Source organism: Macaca mulatta, chromosome 6 (assembly GCF_049350105.2).
Source record: "Macaca mulatta isolate MMU2019108-1 chromosome 6, T2T-MMU8v2.0, whole genome shotgun sequence".
Taxonomy (NCBI): domain Eukaryota; kingdom Metazoa; phylum Chordata; class Mammalia; order Primates; family Cercopithecidae; genus Macaca; species Macaca mulatta.
In genome coordinates, this window is record NC_133411.1 from 178,433,858 (window position 1) to 178,451,066 (window position 17,209).

The 17,209-nt window shown below is 38.1% G+C and overlaps 1 non-coding gene across 1 annotated transcript; it reads left to right on the top strand.

The window, feature by feature from the left end:
- Nucleotides 1–218: 218 nt before the first annotated feature.
- Nucleotides 219–325, top strand: LOC114679074 (U6 spliceosomal RNA). Its single transcript, XR_003730762.2, has one exon. It is a non-coding gene; the product is annotated as a U6 spliceosomal RNA (small nuclear RNA).
- Nucleotides 326–17,209: the final 16,884 nt, after the last annotated feature.

Consider the following 17,209-nt stretch of genomic DNA (forward strand, 5'->3'; position numbering starts at 1 on the left):
TGACCTTGGTCAAATTGCTTAGCTTCTCTGTGATTCCATTTCCCTCAAATGTAAAAAGAAGATGATAAGATTTTCTTGTTTGTAGAGTTGCTGTGAAAATTAAATGACATACCACTATTAAAGAGCCAGAACACTGCCTGACATAACAGGTACACAATTCATGTTAGCATGGTTGCTATTTTGAAAATACTATCATGTAGCATTTAAAAAGACTAGAGGTGCTCGCTTTGGCAACACATATATTAAAACTGAAACAATACAGAGAAGACTAGTATGGTCCCTACACAAGGATGATGTGCAAATTCATGAAGTGTTCCATATTTTTACAAGGGAAGTGAAGGACCTCTTCAAGGAAAACTACAAACCACTGCTCAAGGAAATAAGAGACGACACAAACAAATGGAAAAATATTCCACACTCATGGATAGGAAGAATCAATATCATGAAAATGGCCATACTGCCCAAAGTAATTTATAGATTCAACGCTATCCCCATCAAGCTACCAATGACTTTCTTCATAGAATTGGAAAAAATTATTTTAAACTTCATATAGAACCAAAAAAGAGCCCGCATATCCAAAACAATCCTAAGCAAAAAGAACAAAGCTGAAGGCATTACGCTACCTGACTTCAAACCATACTAAGAGGTTACAGTAACCAAAACATCATAGTACTCATACATAAACAGACACATAGTCCAATGGAACAGAGTAGATAACTCAGAAATAAGACTGCACATGTACAACCATCTGATCTTTGACACACTTGACAAAAACAAGAAATGGGGAAAGGATTCCCTATTTAATAAATGGTGCCAGGAGAACTGGCTAGCCATATGCAGAAAACTGAAACTGGATCCCTTCCTTACACTTTATGAAAAAATTAACTCAAGATGGATTAAAGACTTGAATGTGAAACCCCAAACTATAAAAACCGTAGAAGAAAATCTAGTCAATACCATTCAGGACATAGGCATGGGCAAGGATTTCGTGATGAAAACGCCAAAAGCAATTACAACAAAAGGAAAAACTGACAAATGGGATCTAATTAAACTAAAGAGCTTCTGCACAGCAAAAGAAACTATCATCAGAGTGAACAGACAACCTGCAGAATGGGAGAAAAATTTTGCAATCTATTCATCTGACAAAGGTTTAATATCCAGAATCTACAGGGAACTTAAACAAATTTACAAGAAAAAAAAAACATTAAAAAGTGGGCAAAGGACATGAAAAGACACTTCTCAAAAGATGACATTTATTCAGCCAACAAATATATGAAAAAAAGCTCAACATCACTGATCATTAGAGAAATGTAAATGAAAACCACAATGAGATACCATTTCATGCCAGTCAGAATGGCTATTATTAAAAAGTCAAAAAACAGATGCCGGTCAGGTTGTGGAAAAAAAAGAATGCTTTTACACTGTTGGTTCAACCATTGTAGAAGACAGTGTGGCTACTCCTCAAAGATCTAGAGGCAGAAATATCATTTGACCCAGCAATCCCGTTATGAGATATATATAGCCAAAGGAATATAAGCCATGCTGTTATAACATAAGTTCATGTTCATTACAGCACTACTCACAATAGCAAAGACATGGGATCAACCCAAATGCTCATCAATGATAGATTGGACTAAAAAAATATGGCACATATACACCATGGAATACTATGCAGCCAAAAAAAAGGAATGAGATCACGTCCTTTGCAGGGACATGGATGGAGCTGGAAGCCGTTACCCTTAGCAAACAAACCAAACACCACATGTTCTCACTTATAAGTGGGGGCTAAATGATGAGAACATACGGACAGGAACATGGGAGGGAACTACAGACATTGGGGCCTATTGAGGGTGGGGTAAGGGGAAGGAGAGCATTAGGAAGAACAGCTAAGGGATGCTGGGTTAATACCCAGGTGATGGGTTGATCTGTGCAGCAAACCACCATGGCACATGTTTATCTGTATAACAAACCTACACGTCCTACGCATGTATCCCAGAACTTAAAATAAAAGTTGAAGGGAAAAAAAAGACTATAGCTCTTCCCATGGAAAACTTTCTAAAGTATACTGTGAGGCAATAAAATGTTGCAAAACAATATGTAAAGGATGATCCTCTTAATTTTTTGAGTTCGTGTAGGCAGATGTGCATCTGTATGTATACAAATGCATAGAAGAGAGTGTGGAAGGACCAGGCAAGAGCAACAATCATCTCTAGAGAAGGGAATGAGGAATCTGATAACAGGAAGACCTGAAAGGAGATCTTCACTTTCTTCCTCTCTATATCTCTACATTTGGGGAGTTGTTTACAAACATACATCTATGTTTGTAAAACATATGTCTATATATATATATCTCTACAAACATTTACCCATATAAGTTTGTAACACAACTCATTCATATATATATACACACACACATATATATACTTTTAAATATATGTACTTTTGAAAATAAGTAGATAAGTAAAGGATCAACAAGAGCAGTGAAAAGAAGTCTGAACACATGAATGTTTGCAGTGTTTCAATAATCTGTTTCCAAGGAAAGGAGATGTACGAATTCTCTGTTTATTAAGGTCAAGGGTCTAATACAAGCACAGGACTACGATGAGTCAGATGAGGTGCTGAATGCAAAAAACTTTAACAGGCACCCACCTTTAGGGCCGTGACATGCACAACCCTTAGGCTTAGCACTGATCTAACTTTATGTTGAAAATGTCACCAAAGTCAAAGCACCTGCTTCTTAGCAGCCAGTATTGCACAAAGCTTTTGCTCTGACCATATAGTATAGACTTCTTTCTCTCCTCACCTCTTTTTACAAGACAAAAATAGTAATAATAACAATTTATTTTTAACATCTGGAGTTTCAATCTAAGGAATCTCATGTACAGTCTCCCAGAATGCAGACTGAACAAGTCTCTCTCCCTCCTTATTCTGTCTTCCCTTTAGGGATGTCATTCTGAGAAAAGAAAGGAGATTGTTTAGGGGTAGAAGAAGAGTTTCTATGAGTCTTTTAAAGTACTTGAGCACCAAGATTTGGACTCTCAAATGGTTTGACAGGAAATTTACCCTCTTTCTTTAGCTAGTGTGGTATCAGCATAATAATTTGTAAAATTAGCTGGGGTTAGGAATGCATTAGGACATTGGCCCAGTGTGAAATGCAATAACCAAAACTAGATGATATTTGCCTGAAATGCCCCAGTATGCCCCTACTGGTTGTTTATGGCAGATATCCACTTTGATTAATCAGTAACCATGCCTTACTGTTTGTAAATAACTTTGAATATTATCCCTGGGACAAACTAAAACTATGGTTCAATGAATCGTTTCATGCTCAGTCTACTAGCTGAGCTGATACCCATAGATATTAAAAATGGTATTTTAGTCCTCTTAACTGGGTGGCAGCTTTGAATGATAGCTAACCACTAGCTGGCAAAAGTCCCCAAATATGATACACTGAATCATCTCCCCCAAAATCATGCATTTTTCAAGTGTAGGCATTCATTACCCAAGGAAAATTGTTCCCAGATAAAGCCCACATGAAGTGGTATAAAAAGGGACCAAAATTTCATAATAAATGAGCGGGACTGGAAAAGTGATTGGGGTTTTATTTTACACAATGAAATTTTTTAAAAATGAAATTACTTCCATTTTTATTTTATAATTTATAAAATTTAAGTTATAATTACCTTCTAAATTATTAGGACAAAAAAGAATCAGCTTTTAATTGTATTTAGATAAACAAAATTTGTCTAATAAATTGAATGGAAGTGAATACCACAGCCTTCATTTCAAGACAGTTTATCTGAGTGTTCTGTAAAAATAGGGCATTTAACAATTTTTTCCCAAGGGCATCTCTTAATCCTTTGATAGCCAAATCATTCCCTTTTGAAACATTATAATTACTATGTGTTTTGTTTTGGTTTGGTTTGGTTTGTTAGCTGGCCTACTCTCTGATCAATAGATCTGAGTAGGAATCAAGCAGTTCTCTGAACATCATTTTCACTGATGTCATTAAATTTTGTGGCAGTAAGTAGAATTCTAAGACAGCTCCCAAGATTCCTGGCCCCTGGTGTACATGAACTGTATAATTTCCTCCTCATGAGTGAGAGTGGGGACTGTACATATGACAGGATAGTCACACCTGTAATATGTCATTCTTTTTGTAAGTCTCTGTTGTAGCCAACTGGCATGAGCTCCTCTTGTCGGCCTTGGAGAAGCAATCTGCCATGTGTGAACTGCTAATACAGTTTGAGTATTTGTCCTCTCCAAATCTCATGTTGAAATTTGATCTCCAGTGTTGAAGTTTGGACCTAATGGGAGGTGTTTTGGTCATGGGGACAGATGCCCCATGAATTGCTTGGTGCATTCTCCCAGTAATGAGTTCTTACTCTATTAGTTACCCCAAGATCTGATTGTTAAAAAGAGCCTGCCACCTCTTCCTCCTTCTGTCTTGCTCCCTCTCTCACCTTGTGACATGCCTGCTCCCCTTCACCTTGCAGCATAAGTAAGGCTTCCTGAGGCCTCACCAGAACCCAAGCAGATGCTGGTGCCATACTAGTACAGCTTGCAAAACTGTGAGCCAAATAAATCTCTTTTCTTTATAAATTACCCAGTCTCAGATATTATTTTATAGCAATGCAAAAATTGACTAAGAAAACTGCCCATGGAGATGGTCATGTGCAAAGACAAGAGGGTAGCCTCTAGGAGCTGAAAACGATCCCTGTTGACAACCAGCAAGGAAATGGGGACTTGAGTCCTATAATCACAAGGAACTGAATCCTGCCAACAACTAGTATGTTTGAAAGACAACCATAAATCTCAGATGAGATCAGAGTCCCAGCTAACACTGTAATTTCAGACTTACGAGATTCATGAAACCCTGAGCAGAGTACCCAGCTAATCCATGCCAGGGCTCCTGCCCCATGGAAATTGTGAGATAGTAAATGTGTGTTGTTTTAAGCCACTAAGTTTGTGGTGATGTCTTATGCAGCAATAGAAAGCTAATACGCTTGCATTTTTTAAGTATTTATATTATTTGGTTAAATGTTCAGAGAAGTTCTCTATTGTAAAAGATTGGCAGAGTTGTTGGCAACTAATTAGCATAGAATGTGTTTCTGAGTTAGAACAAATTTTATAAATGGTCAGCTTGTTAACAAATATTTTATTGTATATTTTAATTCTCTATGATTTTTGCTTCCCTAAGTACCCTGTAACTATAAGTCAAGGGACATGAAAACAAAGACTCTTTCTCTACCTTTAAGATAGAATCCCTACCCTTAAATTGTTTTGATTTACACTTTCAACAATGACAAAATAGTGTGTTTAAGGTAATCTCTCTGCCTACTCTTTCTTCTTCCCCCCTCACTTTCACAGGTTTTTATCCCAAAGGAACCCTTTAATAAACATCCTGTACAACACACTGTCTCAGAGTCCTCAGAGCTGGCATCCCAGGGAATCCAAACTGCAAACCCAAACTTCTACAATGAATTCATGTGCAATTTATTCTAAAAGATCTGTACACACACACACACACACACACACATTTCTCATCCTATTGCTCTTCACTACTTCCTTCATCTCTGTGCTGCAATTTGGGATCATTTTTCTTCCCCTTGAGTAATTTATTATGTCTTTTACAGTGAGTCTGTTGCTCAAAAATTCTTTTAGTATTTATTTGTATAAAAAGTCTTAATTTTGTCTTCATATAAAATTTTGTTTGACATTCTATTCCAAATTGACTGTTATTCCCTTTCCATGTTTTCCAGACATAGTTCCATTCTCTCCTGACTTCCATCGTTTATGTTTAGAAGTCAGTGTTGTTGGCCGGGCGCGGTGGCTCAAGCCTGTAATCCCAGCACTTTGGGAGGCCGAGACGGGCGAATCACGAGGTCAGGAGATCGAGACCATCCTGGCTAACACGGTGAAACCCCGTCTCTACTAAAAAATACAAAAAAAACTAGCCGGGCGAGGTGGTGGGTGCCTGTAGTCCCAGCTACTCGGGAGGCTGAGGCAGGAGAATGGCGTAAACCCGGGAGGCGGAGCTTGCAGTGAGCTGAGATCCAGCCACTGCACTCCAGCCTGGGCGACAGAGCGAGACTCTGTCTCAAAAAAAAAAAAAAAAAAAAAAAGAAGTCAGTGTTGTTTTTGGCTTCTTTGTGAGTAATTTGTCTTTTTTATTTGTCTACTTATATTTTTTTATTTTGAAATAGTTTAAAAGTATAAAAAATCTGCACACAAACACAACAAACTAAGTCATATATATATATATGTCCTAGTTTTATAAACTAATAATTTATTGTAAATTTTATAAACTAATAATTTATTGCAAATTTAAGTCAACAGTCTTAAAATCTCTCACCCATTCTATTTTCTCTTTTTATATCTCCCTTAGATTAAATATTTTTATTATTAACTTTTCTGTCTCTATTGTCTCATTAGTCATACATTCTCACCTGATAGTGGTTTTCCTGGAAATCACAATATTCATTCTTTACGTATCCAAGTCTAACACAAATGAGTATCTTGGCCACTTCCCAAGAAACTCAAAGATGTGCAAGCACTTTAACTCTATTTACCTTCCTCCCGCTTTTTACTTTCACATTACTGTGTTCAGATATATATTCCATTAGAGAAATTTTTCCATTTTCCTATTGAGTTGCCTCTTTTCCTTATTGATTTGTAGCCACATTTTTTCACCTTTAATATTCTGAATATTAGTCCTTTACCAGTTTTATGTACTGCAAATGTTTTCTCCCAATCTATGCTTTTCTTGTTTTAATGGCTTTATTGAGGTATAATTGACATATAATAAATTACATATATTTATGTATACACATGTGCATACATACTTAATATGTACAATTTGATGAGTTTTGACATAGCTATACACTCATGAAACCATCACCACAATCAAAATAGTGAACACATGCATTATCCCCTCAAGAGTTTCTTCATGTTCCTGTGTAATCCATCCCCCCTCACCCTGCCTCCTCTCCATGCCCATTCACAGGCACCCACTGGTATGTTTTCTGTTGCCATAGATCATATTGCATTTTCTAGAGTCTTATATGAAAGGAATAATACAATATGGACTCATTTTTACCTAACTTTTTCACTCAGCATAACTATTTTGAGGCTTATCCATGCTTGCTGTTGCTTCATCCTTGCTTATTGTACTGTTGAGTAGGAACCCATTGCATGAACATGATAAAAATTGTTTCTTCATTCACATGTTGATGGACATTTGGGTTGCTAACACTCTCTTTTTAACTTTAGTGGGTGTGAAGTGACATCTCACTGTAGTTTACATTTCCCTAATGACTCACGTTACTGAGCACTTTTTTGTGTACTTACTAGCCGAAGTGTTTACACCTTTTGCCCATTTTTTAAATTGTTAGCCTTCTTACTGAACTGTAAGAGTTCTTTGTATATTCTTGACATAGCCCTTTGCCATATAGATACATAGATAATTTTTTTTCCCAGTCTGTGACTTGTTTTTCAAAGAAAAGGGTCTCTTTTCTTTTTCCTTTTCTTTCCTTTTTTTCTGTACATCTCAGCAGCAGCAAATCATGCTCTGAGAGTTACTGAGTAAACCCCAGAATCCAAGCTCAACTGTTTATGCTATTATTTGAAAAAGAATAATTATTCTTCTGTGTTTCCACCAATGAAGTATTCACACAATATCTCCCTGATGTCAAATAAAATATTGTTTAGAATAGCACAAAGGGCTTTTATTTCATTGTCATAAAGTTGTCAGTTTTCTAATACAAGCATCTCAAAAGTAGTGACATTGTTAAGCTAGAAGCCTGTGACTGATTTAAAGTTCAGAAGTTATCAGCTGTAATTAATAAATTGAGCTCATTCTCCAAAAAAACATTTTCAGAGACTATCAAAACACAAAGACACTCTTAACTTGCAATATTTAATTTGAAGCTGCTACTGAGGCTTTTAGCTAAATTAGGCCTGTGCGAAAGCAATTCACTTCATTACCAGGGTCCTTCAAATTTTCCTCTGCAATATCACTGATTTCATACTTGATTCACATAATTGTCCTTTAAATTTTAGGCCGTGTCCAAAAAGTCCTTCCAAAAGCCAGCTAAAAGAATTCGCTCTCTGGCATCAATTGCAATAGTACACCTGTAAGGAGGGAATCAGAGGACAGAGAGACCAAGATGAGAGGGAAGGACATTGTCCTCCAGAAACTGAGTTCTGAAAGGCAGAACAAGATGACACGGGGGGACTGTCAAAAACTCTCACAGGAGAAGAATCCACTTCAATGAAAGATACAAATCCATTGGGCAGGGCAATAATTGGAAGTGTAATATTAATATTAACTAGCATGGTTTGTTCCCCCTTCAGTCTTCCTTGGCTGGTACTCACTGCTCACAGTTTAGACATCTAAATGCAAAAATGCAAATAACAACAAAAGAATTAATCTCTTGGATTCTAAACTTTAAAAACCAAGGACTAGGTTTCTCCCTCCCAACCTTCACCTCCCCAGCCTTGCTGCACTCTGACAAGGTCATTCTTGGAGCTGATATTCTCAATTAAAGAAGAGTGAAGATCCATGATGACTAAATGCAGTCAACGATTTCAGATAGGATCCTAGATGAGAAAGAAAACATTCTAAGAAGGGCATTGCTAGGGCAAGTGAAAATTGTTGGATATGTATGTATATTAGTAATAGCATTGCATCAATACTAAATCCCCAAATTTGATAAGGTAAGAAAATGCTTTATTCTAGGGAGACAGATGGTGAAGTATTTCAGGGTGAAATGACATGATGTAGGTAACTAACTCCATTGATTCAGGGGAAAAAGAGAGAGAGAGAGAGAGAGAGAGAGAGAGAGAGAGAGAGAGAGAGAAAGGATAGAGAGAAACAAAGCAAATGAGACAAAAAACATAATCATTACTGTATCTATATAAAAGATATACAAATGTTCATTATATTAGTCTTACAACTTTTGTGAAGGTTGTAAGACTTTTTGAGGTTTTTCAAAGCTAAACACACTTTTTATATGGGAGACAAGAGAATCAGAAAGAAAAATTAAACAGTGAGATGCTAGTCGGGGACTCTCAGCAAACGAGCTAGTGTTTGAGATAGTGTTTGTTGCAAAAGGAAAAGTACTAGAGTATGTTTGGGAATATGATGGTAAAGGGAATTTGTACTCCACTTCTCACCTGGATTCATGGGAGGCAGCAACCTTGCACAGAGGAATAAGGTAAAGAAGGCTGCATGGGATGTTGAGGGCCAAGAGGGCTGAGGGCAGCCAACCACATCACCCAAGGTTTTGCATCATTTCCCATACCGTAGAGGAATTAGTGAATGGCTGACAGTGGTCTTCTCTCCCTGATGCCATGATGCTACCTGCCACTCCAGGAAGAAGGGTAGAGAGAAAGAAATGCTCAAACTACTGAGTTTAATCTGGAAAGACTGATTTTACCCATAACTGACTAATTTGATTCCACTCCACTAAATTTATTCCACAGAATGGGGGCTCTGGATTGATATGAAGTTCTGTGCTTGAGAAAAAATAATGGAGTGTTACATTTTTTACATACCAGTGTTTCTGTGATATGAGAGTCTATACGCACAACAATATTTTCTAACACATATTGTTTGGAGAGTAGTAATTTATTATCTACTATGAACACTGGTAATTTAATCTGTATTCTCTTCCCAGGGATCCCCTGTGATCAGTATTAATGGACTGGGGTGAAAAGAGAGAAGAAGGCGACTTTACATTTATGAATATCAAATAATGAGGGCTCAGCTTTTCGCCTTCCAGCAGTCAAGTTCTTCTTCTGGGAAGTGCCTCTCTGCTGAGGTGACAAACATTTTTAAGTTGGCCAATACATTTTAAAAGTAGTATGTAGAAAGACTTTCCAAAATCAAAATCCAATTTTTGTGATTGCATAGTTGTTTCCTTAAGCTCAGGCAAGGCACTTTGTATACTCATAGAATTTTGGAAGAATTTACAGTTATAATTGTCAGCTTAAATTGTGTTCGAATATCAGTCCTCTTTTAAAGAAAGAAAAGACAAGAAATATTCCTTCTACTTTGTGTCATTAAGCTGGATTTTTACTTGGCAGCATTCAAGGTGGGGATTTTTGCAACATTAAGATAACAATCTCTTCTCTGTAGATTTTTAGTACCCCAGGGATTCAAAGATCAAGTTGCTTAGAGACCCCATGGAATTTGCAGAAAAAGCAAACTCTAATCTTGACATCCGTAATTAATGTTTTTATCTTACTCCGAGAGTTTACTTTGCTGGCAGCTTAGCTGCTCTTTGGAGCAGAATAAGGCTCTTGCTACACCACATCCCACATGACTTTCTATCCTGAGAGTGGGTTGGGGAGCTCTGGGACTCTCTATGGGCTTTTTTCTCTTGGGCTCAATGTCAAGCTCTTGATCTAGTTATGTAGTGGTTGCATATACGCCTAGGTTTCCTTCCAATCAATCTTGCTGCAGGTTTCCTAAGCTAGGCTAATGCTTGCCTTATTTCCAGAGCATTTTATATTGGGTTCACCGATCAATTCATATGCATGCACAGAGCACAGGATCAATTGTAGGTTGTGAAAATATCTGTATAACATATTACTCAGTTAAATGTGAAAATATCTATATAATTCTAGTACAATTTAAACATCTATCTTTTTCTCAGTAACCAAGACCACTGGCCACTCAGGCAAAAACAAATAAACCTGACCTGTATATGTACCTACATACACACACATACATGCACATGCACAAATATGAATTTGATTGTGACTGAGGCATGTGCCAGTTCTAATCATTCCCACATTGTTTTTACATATTTATATTGTAACTCTTTGGACTAAGGTGCATAAGCGCTTGACTGACATACCAATGAAAATGAGGAGAGGTATTCTGTCATCCCTCCCACCCTTAAAAGACAATGTAGTCACCTAAGAAGCCAAAATTGTCACAGAGAGTATCATGACCATCTTTTGTACATTCCACAAACATTTATGGAACTTCTAGTCTGAGGCCTGACATCTTCACTCAGAATGCTACAGCAAGCAAGACAAAGGGAGTCAGGCTATCTCTCAAGTACTAGAGGGGAGAAAGACAATGAACAAAGAACAGAATCCATAAAATAATCATCAGATAGTGGTAAAAGCCAAGAAGAAACAAAAATGGAGTGATGTCATAGAGCAAATGTGGGACTGCATCAGATCGAGGGATCAGGGAATGTGCCATTGAAGGTTACGTATGAGCTGAGACCTGAATCACAAGTGTTTAGGATATAGCGCTATGGTCTGATTTTTCAGGTCATTTTGTGATGTGGCTCCTTCACACGCATTTAAATGAACTGATTAGAATACACAACTGGTGGACAGGGTTCTATATTATACCCTCAGCTTCCTCCCACTTTCTTTTTAAGCTTCATTCTAAAATGACATTTTAGAAATGTAAGTGGCAAAGCTAGACACGTTAGCTATAAGTGATACAGAAATCCCAAAACGATGTTCCAGCAGGGATTGAGCTGGTCTTTTAGACAAAAATAATGAGGTCATTGCTTTGTCGACGGCCATCAACTTGCATATCTCAGCCTCTATCAGTGACCAAAATCATCCAACAAAATGACTCCTTAAGTGCTTATGATGAAGAACAGCTACCAGGACACCCAGGCAAGCATTCTTACACTCATATCTTCTGTGAATCCATCAGCCAGCAGTTCCCATGCTCAGGGTAAGGAGCAGACATATTTCTTGTCAGTAATTTATCTATTGAGATGCTGTAAAATGTTCTTATCTATCATCTTGTACATCATCTACCATAACTCTTATGGCTTATGACTTGTAGACAACACAAATAGCCACCTGAAGGTGTCCTCATGCAAAATTCTGCTGTTCAGAAAAGAAAATAACCACTAGTCTTATAACCCTGTGGCAATCCTTTATTCTCCCTAAATACTAATTTTGCATGTCAAAAAAGAAAGTTAACCGGATGAACTCTAAATTTGAATTTCAGTCTTTTAGATTTCCTAAAAATGATTCAAACAATATTTCTTTGCAAGGGAAGATATGAAACATTTGCTGAAATTCAAGAAAGAATAATATCTGAGTATTTTGAGCACTGTATCCATTGGGAATATGCATGCCTGCAACTAATGAAAAAGTAAACAGTGGCTTCAACAAATAAGGCTTTCTTTTTCTCTCATAACAAGAAGCCAGGAGGTAGACTTTAGCTGGCTTTCGCTCAGCAGCATCACAACGTTACGGTCAGCGTATCCCTTGCATATCCCTTGATCTTTCCCTTATCGTGTCACCTCAAGTTCACAAACTGGCTGCCACAACTGCAAAAATCATACCCTCATGACTGACTGAAGAGCTGGAAGATTAGTAGAGGCAGGAGGCATGCCATCCAGGTTTATCTTTCTATTTGGGGGGAAAAAAAAGTATTTTATAGAAGCTCCTGCAGCAGCCAACTCCTTTGGTTTCATGTGTTACATGACCAACTCTAGGTCCAAAGTGCCTATGACTTTGCTTCTCCAGCCTGAATTGTGGAAATCTCAGTCTTTTCAATGGTTTTTGGGTCAGCCAAGCAACCATGTCTACCACAATAATTTCTGTATTATATCTTCATATTCCTACACATCTCCTTAATTACAACTCCCAGGATAGTTATCTAGGGTTTCATTAAAATATGGACATAGAGCCAACTTTAAACTATTGAGTAATTGAGATTTTTGAAGGCACTGGTTTATAGGAAATGTTAGCAGGAAAAAACAATACCAATTGATTCAAACAGGAAAGACCGCCTCAAGGTTTGCCAAAATACATTAAGGCTAGCAGTTGGCTGATTTTTAAAAAACATATTTTCTAATTGTAAAAGAAATATAAGCTTATTTAACAAGAATTTTTATTGTAGGGAATTATAAAAAGAAAGTGAAAGTCATCTAAAAGTAACTCCCTACATAACATATTTGGTATATTCCCATTAAAACATGTTTTGTAAGCGTTCCACATATTTTCTTCCTTTCTCCACTCTGTTCTTTCTGTAACTATGCTAAGTTCTCCTGATATCTGCTTTCATCTACTGAATATATCCTCATTCCCTCTGCATATGGTTGCTGTGTTATATCCCATTATGAAATATCAGTGTTAAGAACACAGATCACCCCAGACTGTCTGGGTGTCACCCCAATGTGACCACTTACCAGCTGCATAACTTCTTTGTGGTTCAATTTTGTCATATTTAAGATGAGATAATAATACTATCTATGTAGAGGATTGTTGTGAAAATTAAGCTAGTTAATCCCTGTAATACACTTAGTAGAGTGACAGGCAAATAATAGTGCTCGATAAATATCAGCCAATTTTATTGTATGGAAATATGTCAACTAATTTTATTAACCCTGAATTGGTAGACATTCAAATTATCTCAAAATATTTGATTTAATAAATGGCCCATCCATTAATATCCTTGAAAATACATCTTGGTCAAATGATGTCCTAAGGATACATTCCCTCAAATATAATTGCTGGGACAAAGGATATCCACACTTTAAATTTTGACACTTATTTCCAAGCTGCTCTTTAGAAAGCTTGTTCCAAGCCATGTAGGAAGTGATTGTTTTGGGGTAAGGGAAGGTCTGTTTTCCCATTCTAGACATTAATTTTTTCCAAACCAGCAGTGAGAATTCTTATTACTCTTTTAATTCATATTTCTTTAATATGTAAAAAGACTTAACATTTTCTAAGTGTTTTTAAATCATTCATATATATATTGAGACGGAGTTTGGTTCTTGTTGCCCAGGCTGGAATGCAATGGTGCGGTCTTGGCTCACTACGACCTCTGCCTCCCGGGTTCAAGAGATTCTCCTGCCTCAGCCTCCCAAGTAGCTGGGATAACAGGCATGTGCCACCAAGCCTGGCTTTTTTTTTTTTTTTTTTTGTATTTTTAGTAGAGACGGGGTTTCACCATGTTGGTCAGGCTGGTCTCGAACTCCTGACCTCAGGTGATCCACCCACCTCAACTTCCCAAAGTGCTGGGATTACAGGCATGAGCCACCATACCCAGCCAATCATTCATATTTCTAATGAATCATGTGATTGTGTCCTTAGAGGCTTAATGGATTTTTTGTTGTAGGGGTTAGGTAACCTATATGCCCTCTAAATTAAAGAGTCCAACAGCAAAAGAGTCCAACAGCAAAAGGGAGTCTGACAATATTTCAAACATTTCTTTCTGCATTCTCAATGACTGCTACCAATTTTTTCTCAATTTGAAAGAAATAGCTGGTTAAGAGGAATTTTCAGCTTTTGTGAGATGTGCATCTGTTTAGAAAAATCTATGAAAAGGAAATAGTAGGCCGGGCGCGGTGGCTTAAGCCTGTAATCCCAGCACTTTGGGAGGCCGAGACGGGCGGATCACGAGGTCAGCAGATCAAGACCATCCTGGCTAACCCGGTGAAACCCCGTCTCTACTAAAAAATACAAAAAATTAGCCGGGCGTGGCAGTGGGCGCCTGTAGTCCCAGCTACTCGGGAGGCTGACGCAGGAGAATGGTGTGAACCCGGGAGGCGGAGCTTGCAGTGAGCTGAGATCCGGCCACTGCACTCCAGCCTGGGCGACAGAGTGAGACTCCGTCTCAAAAAAAAAAAAAAAAGAAAAGAAAAGGAAATAGTAAAAAGATGTGGGGAAAAAAACAGAAGAAAGCTATTTCAAATGAGAATGAGTTACTGAGTTACCTATTTGATTATTTTTTATTTTGATTATATTTGACTTATTATTTTGACATGTCCTGAATTGGCAAGGAGAAAAAATGAGACTCTATTGTTTTGCTAAGTATTCCTGGTACACATCTTTGTGGGGGTATAAATCACATAAGTCAACTTTTTCAAAATACTTTCCTAGGACCACTTGCCTTGGCATCACTCGAAGAGCTTAAATATCTGATTCTGGAATTCAATCCTCCAGATACTAAAGATGAGAGTCTCTAAAGATATATACCAGATAGCTGCATCTTGTAAAGGCCCTTTCTAGGAGATTCCTACATGCACCAATTATGGAAAAAAAAAAAAAAAAAAAAAAAAAAAAAAAAACTTTGGAGAACACCCATTTAGTAACGACAGTTCATTCAATTGTTCATCCATTTGTTCAAAGAGTAATTAAAATAATTACTGAGCACCTACAATGTGCCAGCCACTGTTCTGGAGATGGAACAGGGAATTAACCCCATGGTCTAATGGGGCTTACATTATAATGGAGGAAGTCAAACAACAACAAAAAACATGCATTATTATGCAAGGTGATAAGTGCTATTACAAAGACTAAAGCAAAGTAAGGGGAAAGACAGTGATGTGGGGTGAGTACTTCTGTAGGTTTATTAATAATCTGTAACTGTCATTTGTCTCTTTTTTGAACAATAAAGTTACCTTAATATCAATCTTAGAGGCATTCCAACTTCTCAGTTCACCTGAGTTTGGGGCTGGCTCTCTTGTCCTCAACATATCCTTGCTTCCTTCCACCCTCACCTATTCCTGGGGACCTCTGGCCCTATGGGGTATTAGCAAAGGATAGACTCAGTGGCCAAAGGGCTAGCCTTCTCCATCAATAGGACCATGAACAAACTAATGCGTGGTAAATAAATAGCCTAGACAGCAATCAAGCAGTGATAAAATATGAACCAAGGCAATATTTACAGTCTACCTACGCCCAATAAATTATCAACAGAAATCTTCAAGAAACACACAGGCCAAGACATGGTGGAAGCATCCAGCACATCGGACAGCGCCAGCAGCATGGTAAGGTATAGCTGCGGAGGTCCTGCTGGGAGCTGCCAACTAAATTCCTGAGCATTATATTGCTCAATGCTTGGGTTAAACGAGGGTCAAGGGGTGGGAGGTGGAAGAATGAACCCAGAGCTTCGGAAGACTCTGAAACAAATCTGGTTAAACCAAGCACTGGTCAAGGAGCTTTTAGACCCTAAACCTAAAATGCAGCCAGAAAGCCATACCACAGTTACTCCTCTTTCAGAAGTAGCTGCAACAGCAACAGCAGTGGAAATCTGGCAAACAGATTATCTGGCAGTTAGAGTTGACTATGCAGTTTTGGGTATACACGTAGAGGTCTGTTCAAGTAAGACTAGAGTTTATTCTCCTTCCCTTTCCTCCCCTCCTCCTCCCCTCTTTCTCTTCTTCCTTCTTTCTTCTTCTTCCGTCTTTCTTCTCCTCCTCCTCCTTCTTCCTTCTTTCTTCTTCTTTCCTCTTTCTTCTCCTCCTCCTTGTACTTCCTCTTCTTTCTCCTTCTTCCTATTCTTCTTCTTCTGCTTCTTTCTTCCTCCTCCTCCTCCTCCTCTTCTTCTCCTTCTTCTTTTTTTAAGAGACAGGGTCTTGCTCTGTGGCCCAGGCTTGAGTACATGGAGTGCAGTGCCACAATCATAGCTAACTGCAGCCTTGAACTCCTGGACCCAAGCAATCCTCCTGCCTCAGCCTCCTAAGTAGCTGGGACTACAGGCATGCACCACCACACCCAGCCAATTTAAAAAATTTCTTTTAAGAAAAGGGGTCTTGCTATGTTGCTCAGGCTGGTCTTGAACTCCTGGGTTCAAGTGATCCTCCCACCTCAGCCTCTCAAGTAGCTGGGATTATAGGCTTGAGCCACAGCACCCAGCATAGTTTCTTAACTGGTATCCATGCACTGGCTGGTCCACAAACCCTATGATGTTAGCAAGCTTCTCTCTCTCTCTCTCTCTCTCTCTCTCTCACACACACACACACACACACACACACACATTATCTATAGGTAGATAGAGATCTGTGTGTGTGTAGCAAGGAAGCTGTGTACAAGTACACTATTTTTTCCTGTGAAGAATTCTTACCGATTTCATCAGATTCTCAAAGGAGACTGTAACCCAGTAAAGCTTACGAACTATCATCTTAGAGCAAGGATCAGTATCCTTTAGATCTTGAGCTGGAATATACAATTCAGCCACAGAAGGTTCTTGGTTAGAATGAATGTCATGGAATACTACTTCCACACAAACCCCAGCTACTGACACTCACTCTCAGGGTTATAAAATGTCTCATGCCTTGTGAGTTCTGTCCTTTGGACAGGAAGCTAAAAGTTTCATGTTCATTATATATGAATATCTGTGTTAGGGATTTTTAAAAACACATTACTATATTAGGTAGCTGTCAGTGCGTAAACCACTCAAAACTTTGTGGTGTTATTTACTTATGAA